The sequence below is a fragment of the Bactrocera oleae genome, chromosome X (genome assembly GCF_042242935.1).
Source record: "Bactrocera oleae isolate idBacOlea1 chromosome X, idBacOlea1, whole genome shotgun sequence".
In the NCBI taxonomy this organism is placed as follows: domain Eukaryota; kingdom Metazoa; phylum Arthropoda; class Insecta; order Diptera; family Tephritidae; genus Bactrocera; species Bactrocera oleae.
In genome coordinates, this window is record NC_091541.1 from 25,986,645 (window position 1) to 26,000,968 (window position 14,324).

At 36.2% G+C, this 14,324-nt stretch overlaps 1 protein-coding gene across 7 annotated transcripts in view; it reads right to left on the minus strand.

The window, feature by feature from the left end:
• Positions 1–14,324, minus strand: part of CaMKI (Calcium/calmodulin-dependent protein kinase I) — a 407,212-nt gene that overhangs the window by 126,304 nt on the left and 266,584 nt on the right. The gene's annotated exons all lie outside the window — the stretch shown is intronic.

Sequence of the window (14,324 nt, forward strand, 5' to 3'; positions counted from 1 at the left end):
TGCTCCAGTAGTTTTTGTTAGATAAAGCCCAACAAATTACGAAAATGAGTCGACATCCAGTAAATAATTATAAAATATATTCGACATTTCCATAGGCCCTACGTGATTAATGTGTTACTTACCCATTGGACAGTCCTTCCTTGTTTTTGGATTAATCCAGTTTTTGCCTTTATCAAACATTTCTACTACAAGATGATTTCGCTTTCAATTGTGGAATTTAAAAGGTTTCCTCTTCGACTTCTCGCGTTATCTTGCTGTCATCCTTATCACTTCCACTTCCATAAGCGAGGGTACTACAATCAACTCCTTGGTGGGATCCTTGCGTAATACACCGTACTTCATGTAGCAGTCCTCGTATTCGTCCTTTTCCAAAATATTTCGCACAGCTCAGATCCTTCTGTTGAGTTTACATCAATCGGTGTTGCAATGTATTTACAAGTCCACGTCTTGTAGTAATCAAAATATTGCAAATACCATTCCGAGCACGAAACTCTCAAGGCCACGTCAAGTTTCTCCACCGCCATGACTCAGAGCGTATATTGTTAAAATTGTCGCGTTGATTAATGCTGATTTTATTTGCGGAAATGTTGTTAATTGCTCGTAACTTGGTTCAATAAATCACGTAAAGTACGATGCAACTTTTCTAAACGATGAATCCCAGGAATTTAACTTTCTTCACCAGAAACTGACACTTCAAATCTCTGAATATGCCGCAACAGAAACTCTTTTCACCGTTTGTTCTTTAGTTATGAAAACAATTGGTGGTGCGTATTCTGATGTGCTGGGCTTAACAACCATACCATCGCCCAACTTCTTCATTGACCGAAACCCTATCTGCGTAGGCTATTCGGCTTGGCCTCTCGTATACCGGCTCTTCGTCTTTTATCATAATTTTCATCTACTCAGATTTACTGAGATGCCGTAAATCGATATGTGTGGATATGTTTATTAAACGTATCAGGGTTAGGGGCGACGTCCACTTTTTAAAGGTCTTGACTCCACAGGTGATCCTCACTGCTGCCATCGCCTCTCTTTATATCTTCATTTGTGGCTTACTTTATAGATGTTTGCTTAATGACCTTATGTGTGCCTAGCAATAGTCCGATTACGGCCATCTGCAATACCAACATCACCAAGGAACACGTGTACAAACTTCCATGACGATATCTTATTTTATATTTAAGTCATCGTTAGCACAGACAGACGGAAGGATGGACAACGTCCGGTGAGTTGTACGTGGGCACCGTCAAAAGCATAAGCAGTTTTCTTAACCTGAACGCAACAGCACCGTGTTCGACAATCAGGTCAAGAAGGGGTGTACCTAATAAAATCTTCATAGCATCTAAAGATGCGACATAGAGGCAAACATGCAATCATCATGCAACGTTGCCCACTGCGGAATTTTCGCACTCTCCACTAGCGTGGAAAATATCCCTCCCACGCAATGATGGCCTCCAAGTATTCCGGAATGAACTTCCACATGTTTTTTCACACCTTTTCGTTCAAACCATCAAAACCTCAGAACCTAGATACCTCTACTTTAATTTTGACTAACATATCCATATATTCTCTCATCGCACGTTCAAAACTTTCGCCTCAATCGCCAGACAGTCCTTCTCTCCGATGTGAGCTCACGCGTACATCATTCAGTTTTCTTAGCCATAAAACTTTCACACTTTCTAAGTTACTTATCATTTACCCCCCAAACTACCTCATACAACCGAGAAATTTGCTCGTTCAACCCCCCCCATCCTCAAACATCCAAAGCGGTGTATCTAATTTCGCTTCCCCAACAGAGAGCCCCTTTTGGTTATAGTCGATACCAGAGGTACGCGAGGGAGGGGATTGAGGAAGAGCCATTATTAGAATCAAATTATGATTACTTTATCCCCACCCTCCTTTAACCTCCCACCAAACATCCAAACGTATGCCTTACTAAGCAACATCAAAAACAAGGCATTCGCATCCAAACCTATAATAAGTGAGCTACTAATCGCCGGTAGTAGTAGCTTATCCATATAGCCCAGGTAGGGCTCTAGGGGTTCGCTAAATTTGAAACACAAATCAGCTTCAATCATTCTATCGAACTCCCCCTCTACACAACAACTCTAGCAACACATACATCGAGCTGTAAAGAATCCACAATTTCGCAATCGTAATTGGGTTCACCCACAACTATTGCTGCATTAGCCTCAAGAGCCGTAAGTATCGTCATCAGACGCGCCTCGTACTTCAAGGCAAGCTCCATCAGCCCTTTCGCGTTTCCTACTACAGAGTTTTTGTCCCCAAAAACTGAACTAGCTTAGTTCCCTGCTAATTTTCTTTATGGCCGCGATATGGCTTACAGCGCCGCCTCCAAAAACGACCCCAACACACCCTCATTAGCTACTTTCCGTTGCTTGCGCTACCCTACTTCGCGCTCACCTTTTTCGTGTCTCTTGATATCACGGGCGCCCCTTCAATCATGCCCATCTGTGCGGGCTGACATCTGCTTATACAGCGCTGTCACCTTTACCGCTAGTACTCCCGCTCCTGCCCTCTTCTCCGCTCGCGTTACGCGGTGACCACAGATGCCCAGCACAACATAACTGGGACCGTGCAAAGAGTCCGCCAACAACTACAACATGAATGTCCACGTTGCGCTAATACCTAAAAGTACAAGGCACTCAAACTACACAATGTTGGAGCTTGGGTATTGGTAAGTTTAACACGTCAAACACAATGCACAAAATGTACACTAGCCCAAAGAAGCACTCGCGGTCTCGTACCCGAGCAACAACAAAGATATATGTAGGTCGGCTTTAAAATAACACCCCAGGATTTCGGGGATAAATAATATATAAAGATATAGCTGGGGGAACTTATAGCTTTAGAGATTTTTACGTTTAAGGTTGAAAATTTCAACTATTTAAAATACGTATTTTTTCAATTTAAAATGAATTTTTCACTCATATGTTTCAATTCACTAATTCGTTTTAACACATTTATTTTATATTACATAGTACAGAAATAGCTTTCATTCAATATTTAACTTACTGTTCAATTCTATTAATTCACACAATAACATAAGGGTTGCAAAATGACAATCCTAATTCGCTAACATCTAATCATCGTCTGTCCAGCTAATTCTCATGCCCCTGATATCTCTAATGTTCGAGAATATTAGACACACTGCGATCACAGAGAACTAATCTTCCACACGCCCACACATACACTCCGACCTTACAGATAGCTGCCTCTGATGTAACAATGCTTTAAGAGGCCCATACTCTGTAAGCAGGAAACCCAAACTCAGACAAGACGGTACCTTCATCACATCATCAGCTAGCAATGGGGTATCCGGACAGCAGGGGTTTTGCAACAGCCGTTAGACTTAGCAATATTCTCGTAACGGTCCTGAGTCAACGGATGTAGAGCTTCGCCGAAAAGACCCGTGAATAAAACGTTCGCTGCTATGCCCGTTAGTCTGCACAAGAATCGCAGTCTCCAAAACTGGGACAGACAACGGCACTTCCCAGATCCTTCTAGCACTAAGGCAACTGAATGCAAGATGCCAACAACACGGTACTTAACTGGAACCAAGCCAAGAATCCGCCAACAACAACAACGTTAATACCCACTTTGCGCAACTACTTAAAGGTACAGTGTACTAAAATATACAAGTATATACATCCTGCAGTTACCCTACCCACGCGCCAAACACGCCAAAAAATTCACAAAAATTTTTCGTCGTTGATTAGCAGCGAACTATCGCTGGAGAATGTAGAAATCAGACTGATTTTATTGAACAGTGTTTTTCAAACGAAAGTTTGTAATTTACCATACTTTACATGAATTTAAAAAAGTGCTTATTATGATTTGGTATTATTGAATTTCACAATTTTGATCATTTAAGCTGAATTACAGTGTATTGATTTTTTATTAGTAAAATCATTAATACCATCAGCATTTTATTACATTGTATTGAAATCCTTATAAACATGTTTTTATTGTGTTGTTTTATTTATTGTAGTAATGAATTCATCTATAATAGCAAACAATCGCTGGAGAATGTGGAAATCAAACTGATTTCATTGAACAGTATTTCTTCAAACAAAAGTTTGTAATTTACCGTACTTTACATGAATGAAAATTACAGTGTATTGATTTTTTTTTAGTAAAATCATTACTATCATCAGCACTTAAATACATTGTATTGAAATGTTGTTGTTGCGTTGTTTTATTTATTGTAGTATTAAATTCATCTATATCGTCGGCATTTCTGTATGCTTATTTTGGAGTGACTTATAATTAACATTATCCACAAGTTTGTATATTTGATTTGGGTTGGAAGTCTTTGCATATGTAACTACTCCTTGCTTCAAATTGGAATTCTCCTGAACTCTTCTATTTATTTTTATAACTATGCGTTGGCGCAAAATGACAACTTACAATTATGGATATAACAATGATACATATACTCAAAATTACATCCACAAATTATTTTGTTGTGAATTTCCAATATCCTTATATTTTGTACGTTGCTTTGATTTTGTTTATTTTTTTGTTCGAATGACAATTTTGTAGTAAAATTCTTCAATATTTCTGTCACAAATTAACTTTTCTTCTGATTTTTCTATAACATTAGAGAGGTAATATTATTTAATTTTAAAGTGATTCAAATAATAAAAGGTTGCTATTTACTGCCATATTATCCATGTTAAAATTTTGCTCTAATGTTATATTTATTTCAATTATTGTGTCTATATCTATTTCAATGATTTCAAAATTCTTATTTTGTTTTTTTTTCACAATTCTCTTTTATAGTACAATGTGAACTTAACTTTAGTTGTTTAAAATTTTTATTATTTTCAAATTTATAAGTTTTACTATCCAAATTGAATACTTCTTCTACTTTATATTTAATTTCGTTAGAAATGCCGGTAAGTAGTGGTACAATTTTTCTTAGCTTAATGGTTACAAATGTTCGCAGGATTTTTATAGCAAAGATTAAGTTAGTATTATTAAAAATGGCGGTTCCTAATTGAAGGCGATTCAGTTTATTAAAATCTATTTCATATTTTATTATTTCATTGTTAGTTAAAATATTTGGGTGTATACTTCTATATTTAGACGATATAACATTTTCCTGAATTTATTAAATTTCACCTTTTAATAACTGTATTCTACTTAGTTGTTCTAAATACATACGTACATATTTTGTTCAGAATTCCTGGTTTACAAATTAACTTATTTTATTTATTTCTTTTCTATCATTTTAATAAATATTTCTAATATTTCTTATTGTATTATTAATATAGGCATTAATCTGCACCTGTTGATTTAATGCATCTATTATATTATCAATATTCACTAAACGTATCTTTATTTCCTGTGTGTTTACGTCGTCCATAATTCTAAATAATCATTTCGTCAAGCTATCTATTCCATTTATTGAACCTCGTCTTTTTCTATTTTCCAATACTGTCAATTATTTTGTTTTTATTTTATCCTGACGGCTTTAAATTCGTTGTCAGCACTTATTTTTTTATGGGTTTCCTAATTTCGTAAAATGATCTTCTAAATTTTCAATCATAGCTATATGGTTTCTGCCGTTTAGTGGATAGGCGTATTTCGAATACCATATGTTGAACATTTATCAATAAAGGTTAAAATATGAATATTTTTTATGACAAACGTGTCATAGTGTATGATTTGGTTTTTTTCTGTGGGTGTTTCAGTGAATTTCATTTCAGGTTTAATTGGATTTCTATCGTTTAAATTTCTTGGCAAATTTCGCATTGATTAACAACTATTTAAATCATTTCCATTAATTCAGATAATAGATTTTGTATTTTAATTGATTATATATTTCTTGTATGCCTGAGTGCACGCTTTCCCTAATATAATAAAATAAAATTTCTATTACCTTTTCGTGTACTATATTATAACTATATTCGGATATTTCCGAGAATATGACTGCCTTCCCTTTTGAAATATATCTCCTAAAAATGTCTGCCTTTATATCAAAATAATTTTCTGCGATAAAAAAATAAACCCCAGTATTGCTTTAAACTCTTCTATTTTTTTGTTTGTTAAAATTATTTGAGTTTTGTACTCATTCACTATCTCTTCATCGTCTTCCACATATATATTAACTGAAAGACATTTTTTTAACATATACTTGTATGTATTTCATCTTCCACCTTTTCTGAAATTGAGTGTTTACTATTTTCTATTCTATTGAGAAGTCTGCTACTTGGTTTTCTTTACCTTTTAAATATTCGATCTCAAATTTATACTAATTTTAATAGCCATATTTTATGTCTGCTCACTGCATAATTGGATGCATCTGTTGTCAACGTAAAATGTTTCTCAAAATCGGACGTGTACTTGTTAACGTATTTAACTTTTCGAATGCTTCGATATACGTTGAATCTTTCAACTACTTTCGCATAATCTTTAATAAACATTCTATAGTACCCATTAACGCCTGAGAAACTTTTGATTTGTTTCTCTGATCGTGGTAACTGCAGATTGCTTATTACCTTAATTTTGTTTGGATTCGGCTTCATTACTTCTTTTGTTAAAATATGTCCTAAAAATTCTGTTTCCAATGAAATTACATTTATCTATTTGAATTTTTAAATTTTGATTTTCTAGGACTTTGCAAATATCTGTTATTGCTTTATTATGTTCACTTAAGGACGTGCCAAAAATCATAATATCATCTAAACAAACAACACATGTTTTATTGATATAATATCTTAAAATTTCGTTCATCAGTCGTTGAAAAGTAGCTGGTGCTTTAACACGAATGGCCTTCTTATAAGTTCATATAAACCGTGTAGCGTTACAAATGCAGTTTTTTCTCTATTTTCCTTTTTAATAAAATTTGACGATCCCCTTTGCTATATCTATTGTTGTAAAATATTGGGCAAGGCCTAGTTTATCTGACAATCTAATCAATATTGAGCAAAGGATATTTGTCATCTAGTGTTACTTCACATAATTTTCTATAATCTACGAGCCAAAATTTGTGTATGCCTGAGTTCCATTTTTATCTGAACAACTATTAAAGGGCTTTAATATCTTGATGAACTTTTTGTAATGATTCCTTGTTCCTCCATTTCTCTAATTTGTTTTCTTACCTCTTCCTCATGTTGAGGTGGATATCTAAAAAGTTTTGAATTTATTTGTTAATTCGATGTCATCATTTCATGTTTAATTTTCGTAATTTCTGGTAAGTACCTTTCCTCCTTTAAAAAATAATACAATATATTATATCGTTTTAATATTTTGTACTTTTCATCATATTCCTCTTTATTTAAATGATCGAGTTGTAAATTCACCATTTACTGGTTCAAGTGAACAAATTTCTTTGGCGTCAAGAGGCTTATTTATGAAATTCACTGATTTCTAATTTAAAACAAGAAAAAACGTTAACTTCGGTTGCACCGAAGCTATAATACCCTTCACAGATACAAAGGTTCCTTCCAATAACTTGATTCAGATCTAATTTCGTGAATGGGCAATAAAAAATAAAATTTTTTTCCATGCAGGCACTTTACTCCGATCGTTCAGTTTACATGATAGCCATATGACATAGCGATCCGATCTAAACAACTTTTTCGGAGATTATATTCTGGCTTTAGAAAATAACTCATGCCAAATTTCGTCAAGGTACCTCGTCAAACAAAAGAGTTTTCCATACATGATTCCGATCGTTCAGTTTGTATAGCAGCTATATGCTATAGTCATCCGATCTATACAATTTCTTCGGAGATTCCATTATTGCCTTAAATAACAATCCATGCCAAATTTCGGAAAGATACCTTGTTAAATGAAAGAGTTTTCCATACAAGTACTTGATTCCGCTCGTTCAGTTTGAATGGCAGCTATATGCTATAGTCATCCGATCAAAACAATTTCTTCGGGAATTTCATTGTTTCCTTAGAAAATAACGCATGCAAAATTTCAGATCGATAGCATAAAAACTGAGGGACTAGTTTGTATATATATAGACAGACGGACATGGCTAAATCAACTCAACTCATCATACTAATCATTTATGTATATATGTGATAGGTTATTTTATAGGGTCTCCGACGTTTCCTTCTGGGTGTTACAAACTTCGTGGCAAACTTAATATACCCTGTTCAGGGTATAAATATATATACTTGTATATAACTTAAGTAAGAAACAAAGACATGTATGGAATAACACACAAAAAAAAAAAAATATATATATATATAACCATACAGAACAGGCGCGAATTAAATCAAAGCCTCAACAGCAAATAACAACAACCACACCAGCTCATCAAAGTCACCCACCGCAGCTAAGCAGGTAAGGACTGGGGAACATAGCGAAAGGCACACGCACAAGCACATATACAATATTGTCCCCAAAACCCCTTGGCGGACCCCAAAGTGAGTCGTATCGATTCCATTTAGTATCTGTATATATCCTATTATTATATGTATGTTAAAATGTATGCCTTTGCGGTTTATTTATAACATAAATTCGTCTTAATAAAGGCAATAACAAAAAAGAGCGGTTACCAAACTGTTTCTATCTTTTTGTTTATTTTCCGGTAAAAACCGAAATACCGTTAACAGATAAAACAGTTTCGTAAAAAATAAATATACAACGAACTCTTGATTGCCTAACTGCTTACCGTTGTGTTTAAACGCACAAAAATATCTCTACAACAAATAATTCAAGTATTTACTTGCACCTATTTCCAGCATTACCCCTTGTACTTTATCAAGTATAAGCAGGATTGCGTAAAATAAGCAAAGCATACATATATACATAAATTTTACTCGAATACCTGCGGTATATTTTTTCCTTTTCGCGGTATTTTCGCACTGCGTACACATATATTACGTGATATCCACACATATATACATAAATTTTACAAGAATACCTGCGGTATATTTTTTCCTTTTCGCGGTCTTTTTGCAATGCGTATATATATACACGCTCAGGTATACAAACATACATAAGAACTTCGCTTCAAAGTCCACATTGGCAAATGTTCCGCAATACCCCTTGTTATTTGTTAAACAAAAACAAGCAGGATTGCGCAAAATATATTAAAACATAATATATTACATATATACATATGTACAAAGTGCATTGATGTCTAAGACGAGCTCTCAATTGCGCATAACGACAAGTACATATGTATCAGCTGATCCGCTTATAGGTATACCCTATAGGAATTACGGACGCATAATACATACAAATAAAATTAAAAATAAAAAACATTTGCGTTTAATAATAATCATTTAAGTAATATTAAAAAAAAAATTTCTTTAAATAAAAACTCTTATTATCTTAAAAGAGTTAAGTGACTCATACGAGTTTAAAAACGTCATTAATTTATTAATTTTTTCAAAAAAAAAAACTCTTCATTTCTTAAAAGAGGTTTCAAACATATACATATATTTCTTACATTGAAAATATTTTATTTTATTTCGGCACATCTTTTAAATGAGTTCAGACTCGAAAGATTCTAAAACAACTCAGTTGCTAAAAGTTCCAAAAATGATTTCTGACGAAAGAAGTCTATTTACACCTGCAGAAGCTACACGCTCAAAGCAAGGTGCTACAAAGCAAAAAAGGGGGAAATACATTACATACAGTAAATTCATTGCTGAGAGTGCCAGTTTAATAAGATACTGCACTCGATTTTCATCTTCACAATTCTGAATCGGTATTAGAAATCAAAAAAGAAAATCTTGATAATTTCTGAACACGTCTCCAAGCTGCATATGACGCAATCGTAGAATCTGACGACTCAGATCTACCTGAAAATTTCAAATCGTCGGCTTACGCCAAATACGAAAACTGCTTAGACCAGTTTGAAGAAACTAAAGCAATGATTTCGGATCAATTAAAATTAATTAAAGCAATTGCACCTACTCCACAATCGAGAGTAGAGTTGCCACAAATTCAATGTCAAGAGTCAAATTCAGGCATTCATCTCAAGGTGCCCGCATGTGATACAGAAATCTTTCATGGTAGTTGTGAACAATGGTCGTCCTTATGGGACATGTTTACAGCCGTTTACATAAACCACCCTAAATTATCAAATGCACATAAATTGTATCACCTCCGATACAAAACGAAAGGTCAAGCAGGCGTCATAGTCAAACAGTTCGCACTAAATGACGATAATTTCAAATTGGCTTGGGAAGCAAGTAACGATACTAATGAACTGGCCTAAAATTCAGAAAAAAAAAGTGAAGAACTTATTAGACTACAATCCACTGTTTCTAATTGTTTGTCGGTTTTATCGACACAAAATATTCCCACAGACAGCTGGGACCCTATACTGGTAAACATATGCACCGCAGCATTACCAGAAAAATCATTACTTCTATGGGAACAATCACTCTCATCACGAAGAAAATGCCAACGTGGCAACAAATGAAAGATTTCTTAACTACCCAGTACGAAATCGCAGAAAGGGTAGACAAAAAAATAGTCAGAATGCAAAGCGTTCAACACAACTTCAATAGACCCCAAGCCAGTAGCAGCAACAATTTAAATAGAAGCTTTTTTAAAAATCAATCGTTCACCTCCGAACAATACAAACAAACGTCATGCAAACTGTGTATAGGAGGGCATAAACCCAAATATTGCGAGAGATTCAAAATATTTAATATTATCGACCGAAACAATTTTGTAAAAACAAAAAGACTTTGTACAAATTGCCTATCACATTCACATACACTTAAAGAGTGTGAAAGCAAATTTAATTGCGTTTATTGTCATAAACGACATCATTCAATGCTGCATTACAGCACATTTTCCAGCTCACACCCAAACAGCGCAAATATGAAAAGAACCACGGGTTTAGTTGCAACAGCAAATACCGAAGTGCGAAATCCCGAAAATGGCCAAGAAGCACCATGCTGCTCAAAGGCAATAAAAACCCAAACGCTACACAGCGAAAATCAAAGTAGAGTACTACTACCCACAGCAGTCGTCTCCATCGAGCACCGAGGAGAACTGTTTAAACTTAGGGCCTTAATAGATCAAGGATCACAACGATCATTTATAGCGTCTAGGGCACAAAATAGGATACAACTGCCAACAAAACTAGCCAATTTTGAAATCACGGGAATGGGAGGAAGAGTAGTCCAGAACTCAAATAAAATCTGCCCCATTACCCTAATTTTCCCCCAAGCGGATAAGCTCATACAAGCAGAAGCTATAGTCTTACCGCAACTTACAAATATGCTTCCAAGCTATCACATAAATAGCAAAAGGCAAAAGGTTTCACACCTAAAGCTAGCAGATCCCAACTGCAACACTCCCGCTCAAATAGACCTTCTATTAGGCAGCGATCTCATACCACAATACCACAGATAATACTCGAAGGTATTGAGAAAATTTCAAATACACTATTGACACAAAATACTATTTTTGGTTGGATCCTAAGTGGACTAGTTACGGAACCAGTTACCACAATAACAACTCAAGTTGAGGAAATCTCAAACGAATACCTCAATTCACAATTGAAAAAATTTTGGGAGTTAGAAGAACTCCCCCCCATTTCAATTACAACCCCAGAAGATCAGTATTGTGAACACTTTTACAAAGCCACAACTACTAGATCAGATAATGGTCAGTATGTCGTACGATTACCACTAAAACAACAATTTCCCAATCCAATCGCCTTAGGTCGCTCTCGCACCTCTGCAATACCGCAGTTTCAAAGTATGGAAAAAAAACCTACCTAAAAAGACGAACTCAAACCAGAATATGATGGTGTGTTGGAGGAATACCTCCATTTAGACCACATGGAGGAAATAAGCCCATGCGAAAAAATCATCAACGGCAAATACTACTCATTTTACTTGCCGCATCATGCAGTGGTAAATCCAGACAAAAAAAAACAACTAAAGTAAGAGTTGTATTTAATGCATCAAGATCCACCAGCTCGGGGAATTCCCTAAATGACATCCTATTTACGGGTCCCACGCTCCAACCAGATTTAATGCTACTCATTTTAAATTGGCGTATATTTAACAGAGACGTCGAAAAAATGTATAGACAAATAGTCGTACATAAAGACGATCAAGATCTTCAGCGAATTATTTTCCGAAAATCTCCCAACAGTCCACTCCGCGACTATAAATTGAAAACAGTTACCTTTTTCGCCAACTGTGCTCCATATTTAGCTGTTCGAACACTGCACGAATTGGCAGAAAACACCAACGTATGTAGACGATATCTTGTCTGGAAGTCACAGTTTTCCACAAATACACGATGGTAAAAGCCTTCAAAACCCGCCGGGTTTCCGTTGAAAAGATATCGGCGAACTACCCTAATATTTAAAAAAATATACCGCATGAAAATCTGTTGGACACTAATTTCCTTAAATTCGAAAAGGAAAGTACAACAAAAACTCTTGAGATCCATTAGAGTGCGATATCTGACCAGTTTACATACACTAAAGAGTCAATATCAGCATTATCCGCCATAGCAAAACGCCAAATTTTATCCTCTGTGGCAAAACTTTGAGACCCCGCAGAAATGGATTTCGCCAATTATGACACAAGCGAAAATCTTGATACAAGAATTATGGCTAGACGGAACCGACTGGGACGAACAAGTGAAACCTTTACGCTTAGAAAAACGGTCACAGTTCGCAAACAATATGAAAGACATTTCCCAGATACAAATCCCACGATGGGTAAAGTCGAAGGCGAAATATATGGCTTCTGTGATGCCTCTGAGAAGGCATACTGTGCCACTATCCATGTGTGCACACAAAGCGATACTGCGACCACAAGCCACTTATTAGTAGCAAAAGCAAAGGTGGCTCCTTTAAAAATTTTAAGTCTACCTCGACTTGAGCTCTGTGGCGGGCTACTACTCGCAAAATAAGCTTCCGTGCTGCAGACCCATTTAAACATGAAGAAACATAGATTGATAGATCTCTGGTCCGATTATGAAATTGTTCTAGCCTGGTTGGAAAAACCTCCACATGCATGGAAGACGTACATTGCTAATCGAACGTCTCAAATACTTGACCTAGTGGGATCAGCCACTTGGGCGACACGTAGCCAGTGCTGACAATCCTGCCGATCTAGGTACAAGAGGGTGCAAACCGCTGGTGGAATGGTCCCCATGTCGTCCATGCGCAATATAATAGCCCCAGAAAGTCGAAAAATCGACTCCTTTCGCACAGCAGAGGAGAATACTGACATCCTTGAGCGATTTTCATAGTTCTCCCAAGCCCTCAGAGTAATCGCCTATATGTTAAAGTTCATAGAGCGACTTAAAATTAAAGTTAAAGGAAGTCCTTTAAAGTACTCCCAATGCGATACATTGACTCACCTAGAATTGCAGAAGGCAAAGGTTGCTCTAATCGCATCAACTCAAACGCGCTACTTCAGCCGCGATATAACACTACTAAGAGAATCAAAACCCATTGACAGAAGGAGTTCACTCTTAGTTCTTAAATCATTCCTAGACCCGAAAGGTCTGCTTCGTGCGAATGGTCGGGTTGCCAATTCAAGCCTCACATATAACGAACGCCACCCTCTAATCATACCAGAGAAATCTCGACTTACCACTTTACTCCTCAATTATATGCGCTTTCTTATGCTCCACGCAACACAGCCAAGAGTTCTATATTCCCCGACTTAAGCCCCAAATAAAAAAATGCATTTTCATGTGCAAGATCTCCACTCTGCATAAGCAGAAGTTGCGAACGCAGATTAGGGTGTCGATTTTGCTGGACTTTTTCAAATAAAGGTGGATGATTTGGTGGCTATGTGGCTGTCTTTGTCTGTTTTACGACAAAAGCAGTGCACCTCGAGCTATGTACGAATCTGACTAAGGAGGCTTTTCACGCGGCATTTGCTCGCTTCGTCGGACGACGCAGCTTCCCGTCAAAACTAACTCCTTCATTGGAGCCCAAAGAGCCACTGAAAAACAGTTTGTGGATTTTACTAAACAAGTATTACCTGAAATTGTTCAGAAGTATGCTCGCCAAGGCAATAATTGGCAGTTTATCACCCCAAGCACTCCTCATATGGGTGGGTTATGGGAATCAGCTGTAAAAAGCTTCAAATCCCATTTCAAAAAAGTGGCTGGAAATTATAAATTCAATAATGAAGAATTTACTACCTTATTAATCCGAATTGAAGCCGTTCTCACTTCACGGTCATTCACAACACTCTCGCAAGATCCCTCCGACTTTACAGCCCTAACTCCTGGGCGTTTTCTGAAAGGAACACCCATTCTGGCCATACCTGAGCCAGACGTGGGGTCGCTATCCTTATTAAATCGATGGGAAAGAATCAAAATTCTCCATC